The 12,326-nt window shown below is 44.5% G+C and overlaps 1 long non-coding RNA gene across 1 annotated transcript in view; it reads left to right on the top strand.

Annotated features, from left to right (window-relative positions):
- The window catches only part of Gm35688, a 114,347-nt gene that overhangs the window by 87,337 nt on the left and 14,684 nt on the right, over window positions 1-12,326 (top strand). The window contains exon 3 of the long non-coding RNA XR_880914.1: window positions 8,178-8,270. This is a non-coding gene — a long non-coding RNA (predicted gene, 35688). The remainder of the gene's footprint in view (window positions 1-8,177; window positions 8,271-12,326) is intronic.

The following is a 12,326-nucleotide window of genomic DNA, read 5'->3' as shown; positions in this document are numbered from 1 at the left end:
CTACTGAAAGAGGTGTAGACACCATTTCTATATGGGGCACAGAGGTATACACCCCTAGGGAAGGGGCCCGGAACAGGGTATCAAGCTCAAAGAGTAAGCAGATGTTTGCTTAAGGAGTTAGCTGGACAAATATGTATGCATAAATATGCATATGCTAGTATGTGGGGGTGAGTACACCGGCACACATATGTGCACAGTTACTCACAGATGGATGAGACTCGGGAGCATTTTAGACTTGGAGATGGTATGGCATACATGCAAGAAGTTGTGGCAACCAGCATGGGACAGTGGTTTGGGTTTGGCTTTGGGGTGATGGGGAGTTCTTGAAAGATGGCTTATGAACTGGACCTGGCAGTACAGACCTGTAACCCCAGCCACTTAAAAAACTGAGGCAGGAGAATTACTAATTCATGGCTTTTCTGGGTTGTACAGGGCAGAAGGGGGTCACTTAATGAAACCTTGTCTCAGAAAGTAAAGCAAGGACCAAGCATATGGCTTAGTGGTAGAGCCCTTGCCTGCCCTGATTTGCTGGGTAGGCATTAAAGGAAGTCTAACCAGAAAGGGCTAGAGATGGAGGAGGATGCCATCGTGTGCCTATGCAGCCACGGGGAAGAGCAGTTCCCCATCTGGGCATGCTGATAAGATGATGGGAAGGATGAAGCTTAGAGTCAAACTAGAACAAGGGATGACAAAGACTTGTCGGTCTGTTGGCCTGCCCTGGGATGAATACAACAGAGAATCAGAGCACTTAAGGAGGGAGCAGCTTGAATGCACTTGCTCTACTGTCTAATCCTTAGACTACAGAAATATTTTCCCATTCTCTGAATACGAGATTTTTCCACTTAATACTATACTTCCTATAAATAAAAAAAAATCTCCCACTTCAATGCACTTAGGGAGGGATATGTCATAGAGGCCTCAGGTAGGATGGGGGAGAGGAGGCAACTGTCTGGACCAGTGGTTGTCAGCCTGCAAGCTGCAATCTGTTTGAAGGTTGCATATCAGATGTTTACAAGTCACAAAAGTAGCAAAATTACAGTAATAAAGTAGCAATGAAATAATTCTATGCTTGGGGATCACCAAAACATGAGGAGCTATATTAAAGGGACAGCATTAGGAAGGCTGAGAAGCAGTGATCTAGACCCTGCTTCTGACTAGCCTGCAGCTTTGCTGCCTGCCTGCTCTCAAAGTCTCTGGAACTCATACAGCACCTTACCTTTAATAATGTGTATATCAATATATTTAATCAACAGAAAAATCTAAATGCGAAAAGAAAAGCAATGTAACCCATCTGAAAGATGTTAACCCTTAAACATTTTCCACAGATCTTCTAAGAGTTGCCATCTGTGCCATTACCATCCCCATTATCTCCTCATTCTGTTGATGACTCAGTGATGATTGCATCGTTAGAGTGAAGTCCCATTTAAGAACTTGTGATACAAAAGTCCCACCTCTGACTATCCAGGGCAGCACGGGTATCATGTTTCTTGGGATGCTTGCCTTGCAGCACTGGCCTCAGTATGGATACTCTGAGACTCTTATCTTCTGGAAACTGGGGAGGACTGATGGCCAAGCCCAGAGGGCACTCCATGTCCCAAGGAAATTTACTTCTGTATCCTTTTCCCATATTCTTTGGATGCTTTAATTCAAGAAAGCAGACAATATTCACTTTGTTGGTTAAACAAGGACATGCCAGAAGTTTTGTTCCAGCATTCACTTCTGAAAGCTGCTTCTACCAGGGCACGGCTTGGAACTTTGCTGCCATCTAGGCGTGGTAGACTCTGTGCTGAACTCCTGGGTCTTGGCTTGACCCCAGTACTGAGCATGCAGCCCATACCCACCATGGCTTTTGAGTCAAGGCCCTCATTCCTACAAAGGAGGTTCTGACAACTGAATCCTAAATACCTTTTGTGAATTCTTGTTCTAGCTGTGACTATTTAAGGGTTACTTAACTTCCCTTGCATTCATTTTCCACTTGAAAGTAAACCTAAGCACAAAACCCAGTTCTGTGTCTACACAAACAGTGAGAAGTTTAGTGTTGACAATTAGAAAAAGAAGAGCATGCAGCTTGGTTGTGATGGTCTCTATAGGAAAAAAAAAAAAAAAAGAATAACCCCTACCTGCCACCATGTAACTTATGATCAGGACTGATGGTGATCTTGGGTAAACTGGGTGTGTTCTAGTGGGAACAGTGGTGGGGGCTAGACCTCAGTGATAACACACCCAAGGAGCACTGTAAGCCTATTCACAGCTCTACCCTGATGTGGCTATGTGGGGCTTTGGAACCCAAAGTTTCCCCAGGGAGGGTCAGTGAGCATATACCTGATCTCAAGGGCCAAGGTCAAGGCCACTCAATCGTGGTGCAGCCCTTGAGCTATACACATGTGCACAAATGACTTCTGCTGCTGCTGCTGCTGAGTTAGTCCCAGCTCTGTTCCCTTTATTTGTGCTCTTAACACAGCAAAGGAGGGCACCCGTGTTCTGAGCACCTTCCCTGGAATCCACACGCTAGAAACCTTAGGCCACGTACAGTGACATTGACAAGTGCGACCTTTAGAAGGGAACCAGGCCATGTTGACTCTGCCCTTGACAGTGGATGGATGCTGTCATCACAAATATGAGTCCCTGATGAAAAGATAGGCTCAGCCCTCATCTTCCAGCTCTTCTACTCTAAGCCCTTTGGACTCTCATTGTCCTGTGAGTTGATGCAGTAAGAAGACCCTCACTAGATGCTTCCTTTGGCCTTGACTCTACATCTTGTTTGTTAGGATCTCTAGCCTGGGCATTCTGATTAATGGATCAAAGACAGGCAAGGGCTCCCCTTAAAGTCAAGCCCACCAAACCCTGGTTATACCTCTGTTGTGTTGCTGACTAGCTGCTGCTATAGTAAAGTCACTTTCTACCCAGTCCTTTCCTGGGTGGAGAAATTGGCTGGCTAATTTCTACATGGTATGGACATGTAGGGTGACCATGTGGGGTGACATGGCAGGCTGCCTCGAAGGCCGCCTTTACCACTTTACTACACACTGAGCAGAAACGGATATCAGGATGTTGTTTCCATGGATAACCGTGTGCTGAGACTTTAAAAATTACTTTTTTGTCAGCTGTGGCATGTTTAAACACCCCACATATTTCAGGAGACAGTTAACTTCTGTGTTGAAAAGAAAGATTTAATAAAGACATGCGTGTTGGGACTTGCTCGCCGGCACTTTTCTGTATGTGGCTGGCAGCTTGAGGCGCAGGCCTTTGACTGTGCAGCCAGGGATTTTTTTTTTCTGCCGACTCGCTGTACCCAGACTTTTAACTCTTTGTTGTTCTTTGCTCTCTAGAGTCACCTTCAAATAGCAGCACACAGCCAAGTGTGGAAGCCAGAGTGACATGTGAATATGTGGAATTGTCCCCAAATGCAGTCTGGGGGAACCTGGTTTCCCTTGCTATCATTAAGACACAGTCTATTCTAGGTGAGGCAAGGTAGGGCAAGACTGGAAATCTGCTGTGCACCAGGCTCTGGGTCCTTGAAAGGCACCATGGAAATACCCTTGGGTTCTGCAGCGGTTAAGATCCTATCTCTCTTCAAATCATCATTATGGGAGGGAGGGGTAATTTAGGAGAGCCTGTTAGCAGTGCTCTGAAACATCCTCACAAACCTTTCTTCTGTTGTGGCTAAGGCATATCTGTGCTTAGCATCTGGTCCGCCTGCCAATACTAAATATCATTTTAATGGTAATGACACGTTGCACTTGGAGAGCTCCCTTTCATCCGAGGAGCCCAAAGCACTTTAGGAGTGTTAATTAATGAAGCTTGCTAACACCGTTTGAGGTGGAGATGCCCAGTGTGGTGGGAGATGGTTCAAGTGGTTTCTTCTGAGGCTCGCCCACTCCCCGGTCTCAGCAGACGTTCTGACAAAGGCTCCCAGCTGCAGAGTTCAACTGAGTCCTAGATGAAAGGGAAGCATTCCCACTGAGAACCTTCTGGTGTGGTTGCTTGGAGAGTGGGTCCAGTCTTCCACCTTGCTTCCTGAAGAGCATCTAGTCCCCCAGCCTACGCCTCCATCTTTTCGTTCCCTGGTTCTCCTGACATGCAATTTATTAGTCCTGGTGAGGGGAGGGGAGATCAGCATCGATTCTAGACACAACTGCTGAAGTGAGCAAGGGACTACACTGTCCCCACTCCTCCTGTTCTGAGGTTAGAGTGGAGACTAAAGGCACATGTCCAGATTTCCCATCTCTCCAGCATCAGGAGCCATGAGTCTCACCACTCAGGGACCAACAGCACCGGCATCCGCACATCTTTGCAGTAATCTGTCCCACACATGTTTACCTACTGTCTGCCTGTGCTAGCCACCTGGAAAGGCTGAGATCACAAGGAATGGAGTTAATGAGCTCTCTGCCCAGAGAGCTTCCTTTGGTCTGACCACTGTGAAACGACATGCCAAGGCTGGTAAGAGATGCCCTGGGAAAAGGCACTGCATATGGGGTTCCAAAGAGTTGCCAGTGAGGCCAGGCAGACCCAGCTCTACTCTGTCTTTGGATTAGGCTCCTGAGAGGTCCTGTTACCTGTTACCAAGGTCCAGTGACCTTGTTGTTATTCAGTTGGGTTCTAATGGCGGTTCCTTCATATGTCTGCCTCTAGCACTCTGTAGAATCATAGTGGAGTGAGGCTTGCTGGAAGCTGTGGGCTATGACTCCATCAGAGAGGAGTAGGCACAAGTAACCTTGTGGGTGAAGGCCACTACTGGCCTTCAGAAGCAAAAGTCAGAGCAAAGCCACAGCTTTTCATCTGTCCCCCATAGCAGGAGGTAGCTTCCTGCTCCAACCTTAGTAGATGGTGATTCAGTCTGGAAGGGAGAACAGTTGTCATCCAGATAACTGTCTTGTGTGTTAAGAGGAAGAGATGCTAAGGAGAGAATGAGTGTGTGAGGTGTGCCTGTCAGCGTGACTGTGAAAGTGCATTGATGTGATCATGTGCATATGTATGGGAACATGTATGTGTGTGAGTGTGCAGGTGATCCTGTCAATGTGACTGCGATTATAAGTGTGACATATGAGTGTATGAGACTGTGACTGTGTCAATGTGACTATGTCAGTATTACTATGTGTATGTGGATATGTGTGGAGGTGAAAGACTGTGTGACTTGATGGGACTGACTGTAAGAATATTTATCTGACCATGTGAGTGTGCATGATACTGTATGACTGAACAGATTAGTATGATTGTGTGAGTTTGTGTGTGCGACTGTAAGTGTGTGTGACTATGTCAATATGGAGGTTTATGAATGTGGAAGTATGTATGAGAGGATCAGAGAGGCTGCAGAGTAAACGGTGCACCCTCAGGCTGGAACTAGACTTTGTTCTTTGAATGACAAAGCCCTGTTGCAGACACAGCTGCTTCTGTTCTGGTCTCACCTTGCTGATGTCATTCTGATGACATTTCATACCATGCCTGCAAAGAGGAGTTGTTGGAACTCACAGCAAAAACTTCACATGGTTCCCGGAGCCCTCCTGAGCTCCCCTGGGGTCTCAAATCTCATTGCTGTGAGTGGCCCATGTCTCTCCTTTTATTTTATTTTTTATTTTAAAAATATTTATTTATTTATTTTTATTTTTAAATATTTTTATTAGGTATTTTCCTCATTTACATTTCCAATGCTATCCCAAAAGTCCTCCATACCCTCGCCCCCCCACTCCCCTACCCACCCACTCCCACTTTTTGGCCTGGCGTTCCCCTGTACTGGGGCATATAAAGTTTACATGTCCAATGGGCCTCTCTTTCCAACTGGGCTTGCTTCCATCAAGGGTTTTGTTTTTTGTTTTTTTATCTTTGTGCTCTTATTTTTTTTCCTGTGTTTTCCAGAGCTTACATAGGGAGTGTTTAGTTTTCAAATATTTCATTTTTATGCTTAGTATGGTAGCACATACCATTAATGCCAGTGCTAAAGAGGCAGTGATCTTGAGGTCAGAATGATCTGTGTAACAAGTTCTAGGTCAGCCAGTGCTACAAAGAGAAACCCTGTCTCAAAGAAAGGGAGGATTTTTTTTTTATGTGTATGAATGTTTGCTTGTATGTTTATATGTGTATGACGTGTAGTGTCCACATAGACCAGAAGAGGGCAGATATCCTGGGAATGGAGTTACAGGTGGTTGTGAGCTGCCATGTGGTGCTGGGAATTGAACCTGGGTCTGCTGGAAGAGCACTCAGTGCTTTTTATTAATTAAGCTGTCTCCCTAGCCCCTGGTGAAGGACATTTCTACGTTTCCCACACTGTCAGTATATCTGTCCTTTAATATAATTCATAAGGAAGAATATTAGGTAAAATTTAAAAGCCCTTTGGTTATGTTTGAACTCTGGCCTTCTGTTTCCTGGGCAGTGATGGGTAATGTGCAGCTCTTAAGGAGAATAGTGATAGGAGCTTTGACAAGTGCCTCATGTAACCACTCTGACCATGGCAAATATGGAGTATGCACCCATTGTGCCCCTAAATTACTTATGCCTTTTGCAATAAATTTCCTCTTCTGACCCTGCCTTGATAGATCTCTCTCTAGGTTCTAAGAACAACCACTCATGGTAGGCTTTGTGCCCAGCTCCTGGCAATTATTTATCAATTGTTCAGTTGGCGAGCATATGGGCTGTTTTCTAGTTTAGGACACTGCTGCAAGAATTTTCTCTTTAAGGGTCACTAGGCAGTATGTACTATCCACACTACTAAGGTCCCAATGACAAAACAAAGTTTTATTGCACCAAAGTTCACCCTGGGGAACCAAAGAGTTTGTTAGGCTTACTTATAGAGCATTGGTGAAAGCTTGTGAGCATTGGTGAAAGCTTGTGAGCATGCACATAGATGACCCTGGAGTGACCACACTGGAGGGTATGCATCTGACAAGGATGATAGCTTCCCTTAGGCTGACAAAATGGAGCCTCTTTCCCCTATTCCTGCCCAGTCAATATATTCTGTCCCCTATCCCTGCCAGACCCAGAGGTCCCTTGAAATTACGACAGACCTGTGAGAGTCCCATGACCCTCCATACCCATTTCTTCAATAAAAAAAGGGAACATCAGCAGTCAACGAACCCAGTTGTGACAATCTTTTGCAAGCAGTTATAATAAATTTCTGAAGATGGCACTTGCTTGATTGGGACAACAGACACTAATGAACCATATCCATCTAAATTTCCATGTGGGACTCTCCATGGGGATATTTGCATTTATTTATCTTGGGGTAATGCCTGGAGTGAGATTATATGATGTGTGTTTAATTCGACATGAAAAGATATAAGCTCATTTCTAAAACAGAGGCACCATTTTCCTTCTCGTGAGCTGTATGCACTAGCATTCCACACATTGGCAGTGGGTAGAAAGTGGTGTCTTGGTGTGGGTGAGCTGCAGTCTCTAAATGGGGATGGCAGTGAGCACTTCCGCATGGATCACTTGCCACCTGTATTATCTCTTGTGAAGCCTGTGTTCCAATACTTTGCCTATCCCTTCTCTTAAAAAAATCATAGTTTAACTCTTATTATATTCTAAGAGTTCTTTATAGATTTTGGCCCAAGCTTCCATCAGATCTGTGTTGTCCAAGAATCTTTTCCCAGTTGGTTGCTAGCCTTTTTATTTTCCTTAATAGTGTCCTTTGAGGAGCAGCAGTTAACTTTGATGAAGTTCTGTGGCTGTCTACTCATTGATTTAGCTTTTCTTTATTCTCTTGGCTCTGTTTCTTTTCCAAAAGTTGAGAGCAGTAACAGTTATGTTTCCACATTTGCTTAACATCATGAAATATTATTGTTATTGCAGTGACTTGATCTCATGGTTTTGTTGTCTTCAGAACAACATCAACTTAGAACTGTCACTCAGCCCTCTCTTTTTTTGCTTCTTCCAGTTCACGATGCTCACATCTCTTAATGGCCAGTTTTCTCCTGCATCTGCTGTTGGGACCAACTCCCTGGAGCCTCAGCACAATCTATTTATTTATTTATTTATTTATTTATTTATTGCCATTTTAGCCTTTGCTTTGGAAGTTAGTTTGGTCTGCTTACTATAGCTACTCTGCTCTCTGTCATGACCTTGCTCTCCTTGGGCAGATGAGAACACTTACCCTTCCTGGATTTTCCACTTTGAGGGTTTAATGCGTGCTTCATTTCTCACTGGAACTGTGGTGGGTTTTAGAACTTTCCATATGTTTGCAGGAGCGCCGTTGTAGAGAGAAGACCTATCTCCTCTGCCTAGCAGACAGACACAATCATATCACCTTACTGTGAGCTGGTACTGGAGGCAATAAGGTGGGTGTTCTGTGAACTCTGGCCACTTATCTTTCTCCAGAAAGGCCCTTGTTTCTTTCCTGATCTAACAGAATTTTCTGTTAAGATTGCCACTATTTTTATTTTTATTGACTTGAATAGAACTGCCAATAAAGTTTTGACTGATAATGATGATAATGGGCATGGATAATAGATCTAAAATTAGATGAAGGTATCATCGAGAGACCTTAAGTCTGGAAAAGGGCCCAGGGAGAAAACCTGAGCTGACAAGTATATATGCTTACTCTCTTAGAGCCAGACAAATGCAAGGGCTTGCTTTCTACTCAACATTGAGCTTATAATTGAAATATATAAAATTAATGACTCACTCATATACGATATAAAGCATAAGTCAGCTTTTTATATTAACATGATCACCAATGTAGAAAGCATAAAAGAATTTCTAAAAATGCATTAGAATTTATAACATTTAGCAAGTGGGCTGGCTATAAGAGCATCCAATTTGTGCATGCTGGCAAGAAGTAATTGGAAACTGAGGTCAGGATAATGTTATTGGACTAGGGAGATGGATCAGTCTGTAAAGTACTTGCTGTGTTTGATCCCCACAACCTGTGTGCATGGGCTGGGTGTGGTGGCTCAGATCCCAACACTGGCATGTGGAGATAGATGGCTATGAAGGCCTTGCTGACCAGTCCAACCTACTTGGTGAGGTATAGGTCACTAAGAGACCATCTCATAAAAAAGCAAAGAGACAGATGGTGTCTGAGGTTGTCCTCAGATATCCACATGCACAAACATGCATATACATATGCATAGCCCACACATGTCCACCCTAACATGCATAGACATACACATACAGTCACACATGTGTGCACTCACACACATGCATGCACATGTGCACACACACACACACACACACACACACACACACACACAAATAATACTGTTTGCATCAGCAAGAATCAGGGTTACACATTACAAAGTGCATACATGAGTTATGTGCAGAAACTACTAAGCATAACATTAATTTTACCAAGAAAAGTACTACAGTAACACTTTCGGCCTATTAAACTATCAAAACAACAACATAAAGATGTCAGTGGTAACAAAATCAGTACTCTGACTGGTATAAATTTCTTGGAAAAATGATTTTGTCATATGTATCAAGGCTCCTGAAATAATAAGTCTGGAATTACCACTTATGTCAGTGAGTATAATCAGAGCTTGAGTTCCATAACTGCCAAGACATGCAGTGTGTGTTTTGACAGTGATTGTTAGCCTCCATGAAAAGATCCATGGTTAAACCTACTACTCAGACCACATGATCAGATATCTATAGATTCTTCCGAGTTCAGCTTTGCCTTCAGATCCTGCCCCAGCCACCTGCCATGTCCTCACTGACTTGGCTGGGGCTCCCTGACCTCCACCTCAAACCTGGGCCTGATAATGCTCACCTCTGGGTTTCCAGAGGGACACTGAGAACAGCATTAGCACTTGGGAGACGTAGTCCATCCGTGAGACCACTGTCCCCAGAACTAGTGCCTCAGGTAGTTTTCCCACAGGCTTGTCAGCTGGTGCCTCATTCTTTGCCAAGACCCAGGCATTCTCTTTCTCACCATAGAGATGATGATTTGGGTCGAAGGCTGGTGTGAAGCATGAGCACTCCTGCAGCTTTAAATTTCATAGCAGGTACTAGAAACAGTTTCCTGTAAAAATAAAAATTGCTTTGATACTGCATTTGACCTGACCCAAATTCATTGCCCCCGACACTGCTACCTTGGTGTACATCAGTACAGAAAGCAAGTACATTTTTATATATCTCTTTTGCCCAGGGCACATCCTGAACTGCCTCAGCAGATCCAAGGTCAACACTCATCCACTGCTCTATGAGTGGGTATTTAAGACAGGCTGTGTTGAACATCTCAAAGAAGCAATGGGCTGCTTTCAATGTAGATGAAAAGTATGGAAGACACAGTATGACCCTGTGGTTATAGGTTATAGTTTATAGGCTGTAGGTTATAGGTTATAGGTTGTGGTTGAAGGAGATCATTACTAAATAGTGAGTTGGAAGAAGGGGCCTACCAGGAAAGATGAAGACAGGCAAGACTCTGCTAGAAAATCAGCAGAAAATCCAAGGATGGATTGCATGATGCTTCTCTTTAAACCAAAGTTTTCATGACATCTAAAATAATGCCCACCAGTTGCAATTTAGTGAGAACAAAGGAATAAAATGGAAAAGAAAGACTTGGGCTCCTTGGGACCTGAGTTGATGAGAAAGCAGAGGGCTGCAGTACTGATAGGCACTGTGCCATCTCCCTCCTTGACAGCAATGCTTGCCTGCCACTCTGCCTCAGGAGACAAAAGGCCATGTAGGTTTGGCCAGCAATAGGGACACTTGTTTCTGTGGACATTCTGCATGCCAGGTTATGGTCACGCGCTTAATAGAGGGGTAGACACAGCATTGTTTGGTCCCAGTGGCTGCAGTGACAATGTATACAGTATGACATGTAACTTGAGATACTTTGAGAATACTAAATCACAGGGTTCTGAGTGGTATCTGTCGCCCTGTAATTCATGAGTAAAAACTGTCAACATGCAACTAGGCTCTGAATAAATATGATTGCTGTTACCACACAGAGACAGCGTTGGAGCTACTGAAGCTTGGATCTGTGCTTCCAGACTGTGGCTGCTGTAGTCTAGAAGAGGCCAGATAATCCATGGGTCTGTTATTTTGTGTAGACAGAGTCAGGGCACAATCAACCAAGGATACACATGACTAGAGACTCTCAGAGCTACAGAGAGCACAACAGGGTGAGTCTCCCTGCTCTATGGCTTCCAGCCACAAGATACTAAATACCAGGCTGGTCTGAGAGCCCTGGCTCACAATGCTTGCCTTGCATGCTTCATAGACTGAGCACATCTACTGTAAAGCCATGATGCCCTCCCAGGACCCTTTCTGTCTGCAGCTGCTCTGGGTGCAGATATATGGCACCTGTTCTCAGCTTGTGGTGACAACCCAATCTTCTGGACATCTCCCTGTTGTGTGACACTACTCCTAGGGAGATGCAAACAAATGTCTACTTAATAGAGATAGAAAATAACCAAAATAACTAAGCCATCAAAATTCAATTTGATGAACTGAGGCCTACCATATTTTCGTGAATGCCAAAAAGAACATGGGCCACCATGTGATAAAGAAGAAAGTTGTGAGATTCAGAATCAATGGCTTTCCATCCCCCACCCCACCCACCCCCCAAAAGAAGCCCCTAGCTTGAAGCTGTGCATGTCAGAGCTCATCTCTGCTGCATTTGACCCAAATCAGTGTGATCCAAGGGTGTGCAGGAGGCTTGCCTTCCCACTGAGGAATGCCTCCATCAGCCAATGGCTGCAGAATCACTGCCATTAAATAAACCATCCTGTCAGTTGTGGAGAAGTCACACTTCAAAATTATGGTCTGATATGAACATAGAAAAGTTCACCTTTCTCCTTTTATTGGTGAAAGGCCCACTGGATGTTGCCCTTTGTAGGGTTAAAGATGATGGCCCTAAAGGCTATAGGTTTTCTCTTTAAGTCATGGAGGGCTCAGGTTATAGTGACTGAGTGTGGCTGTAAAGAGAAAAGGCTCTGAGCAGGTCACATTCTGGTGTAGGGGGGAGTGGTCAGCATCCATCAGCTGCTTGGCACGTGCCCTGACTACCTGCGACCTTCATTTCATCACTTCAGGCAAAGGGAAAGGCTACATAACCTTCCTCAGGGCTCTCTATGACAGGCAGTCATGCTGGATGCTCTTGAGGATTTCTGAGTACAGAGTAGCCATCTTGCAGAAATGAAGACAGTTTGTATGTCTGCGTAGAGTTCCCGCTGCATGTTCTTGCAGACTCAAAGATGGCCAAGGGCTTCCTTGGGAAAGAACTCATGGAGCCTGCTCACACTTCAGGACAAATGTCAGTTTCCTGAGAGATGTGCCTAGGCTGAAAGCCTCTGGACTTTCCAAGCAGCTTACTGGATGGCAGAGAGTTTCCTGGCACTGAAGAGAGTGAGGGGATATTCAGAGCTCTGGTGACCATTAGGGCTCAG

Source organism: Mus musculus, chromosome 5 (genome assembly GCF_000001635.26).
Source record: "Mus musculus strain C57BL/6J chromosome 5, GRCm38.p6 C57BL/6J".
Taxonomy (NCBI): domain Eukaryota; kingdom Metazoa; phylum Chordata; class Mammalia; order Rodentia; family Muridae; genus Mus; species Mus musculus.
Note: the sequence above shows the minus strand (reverse complement) of the source record. Positions and strands in the feature narration are given on the sequence as shown.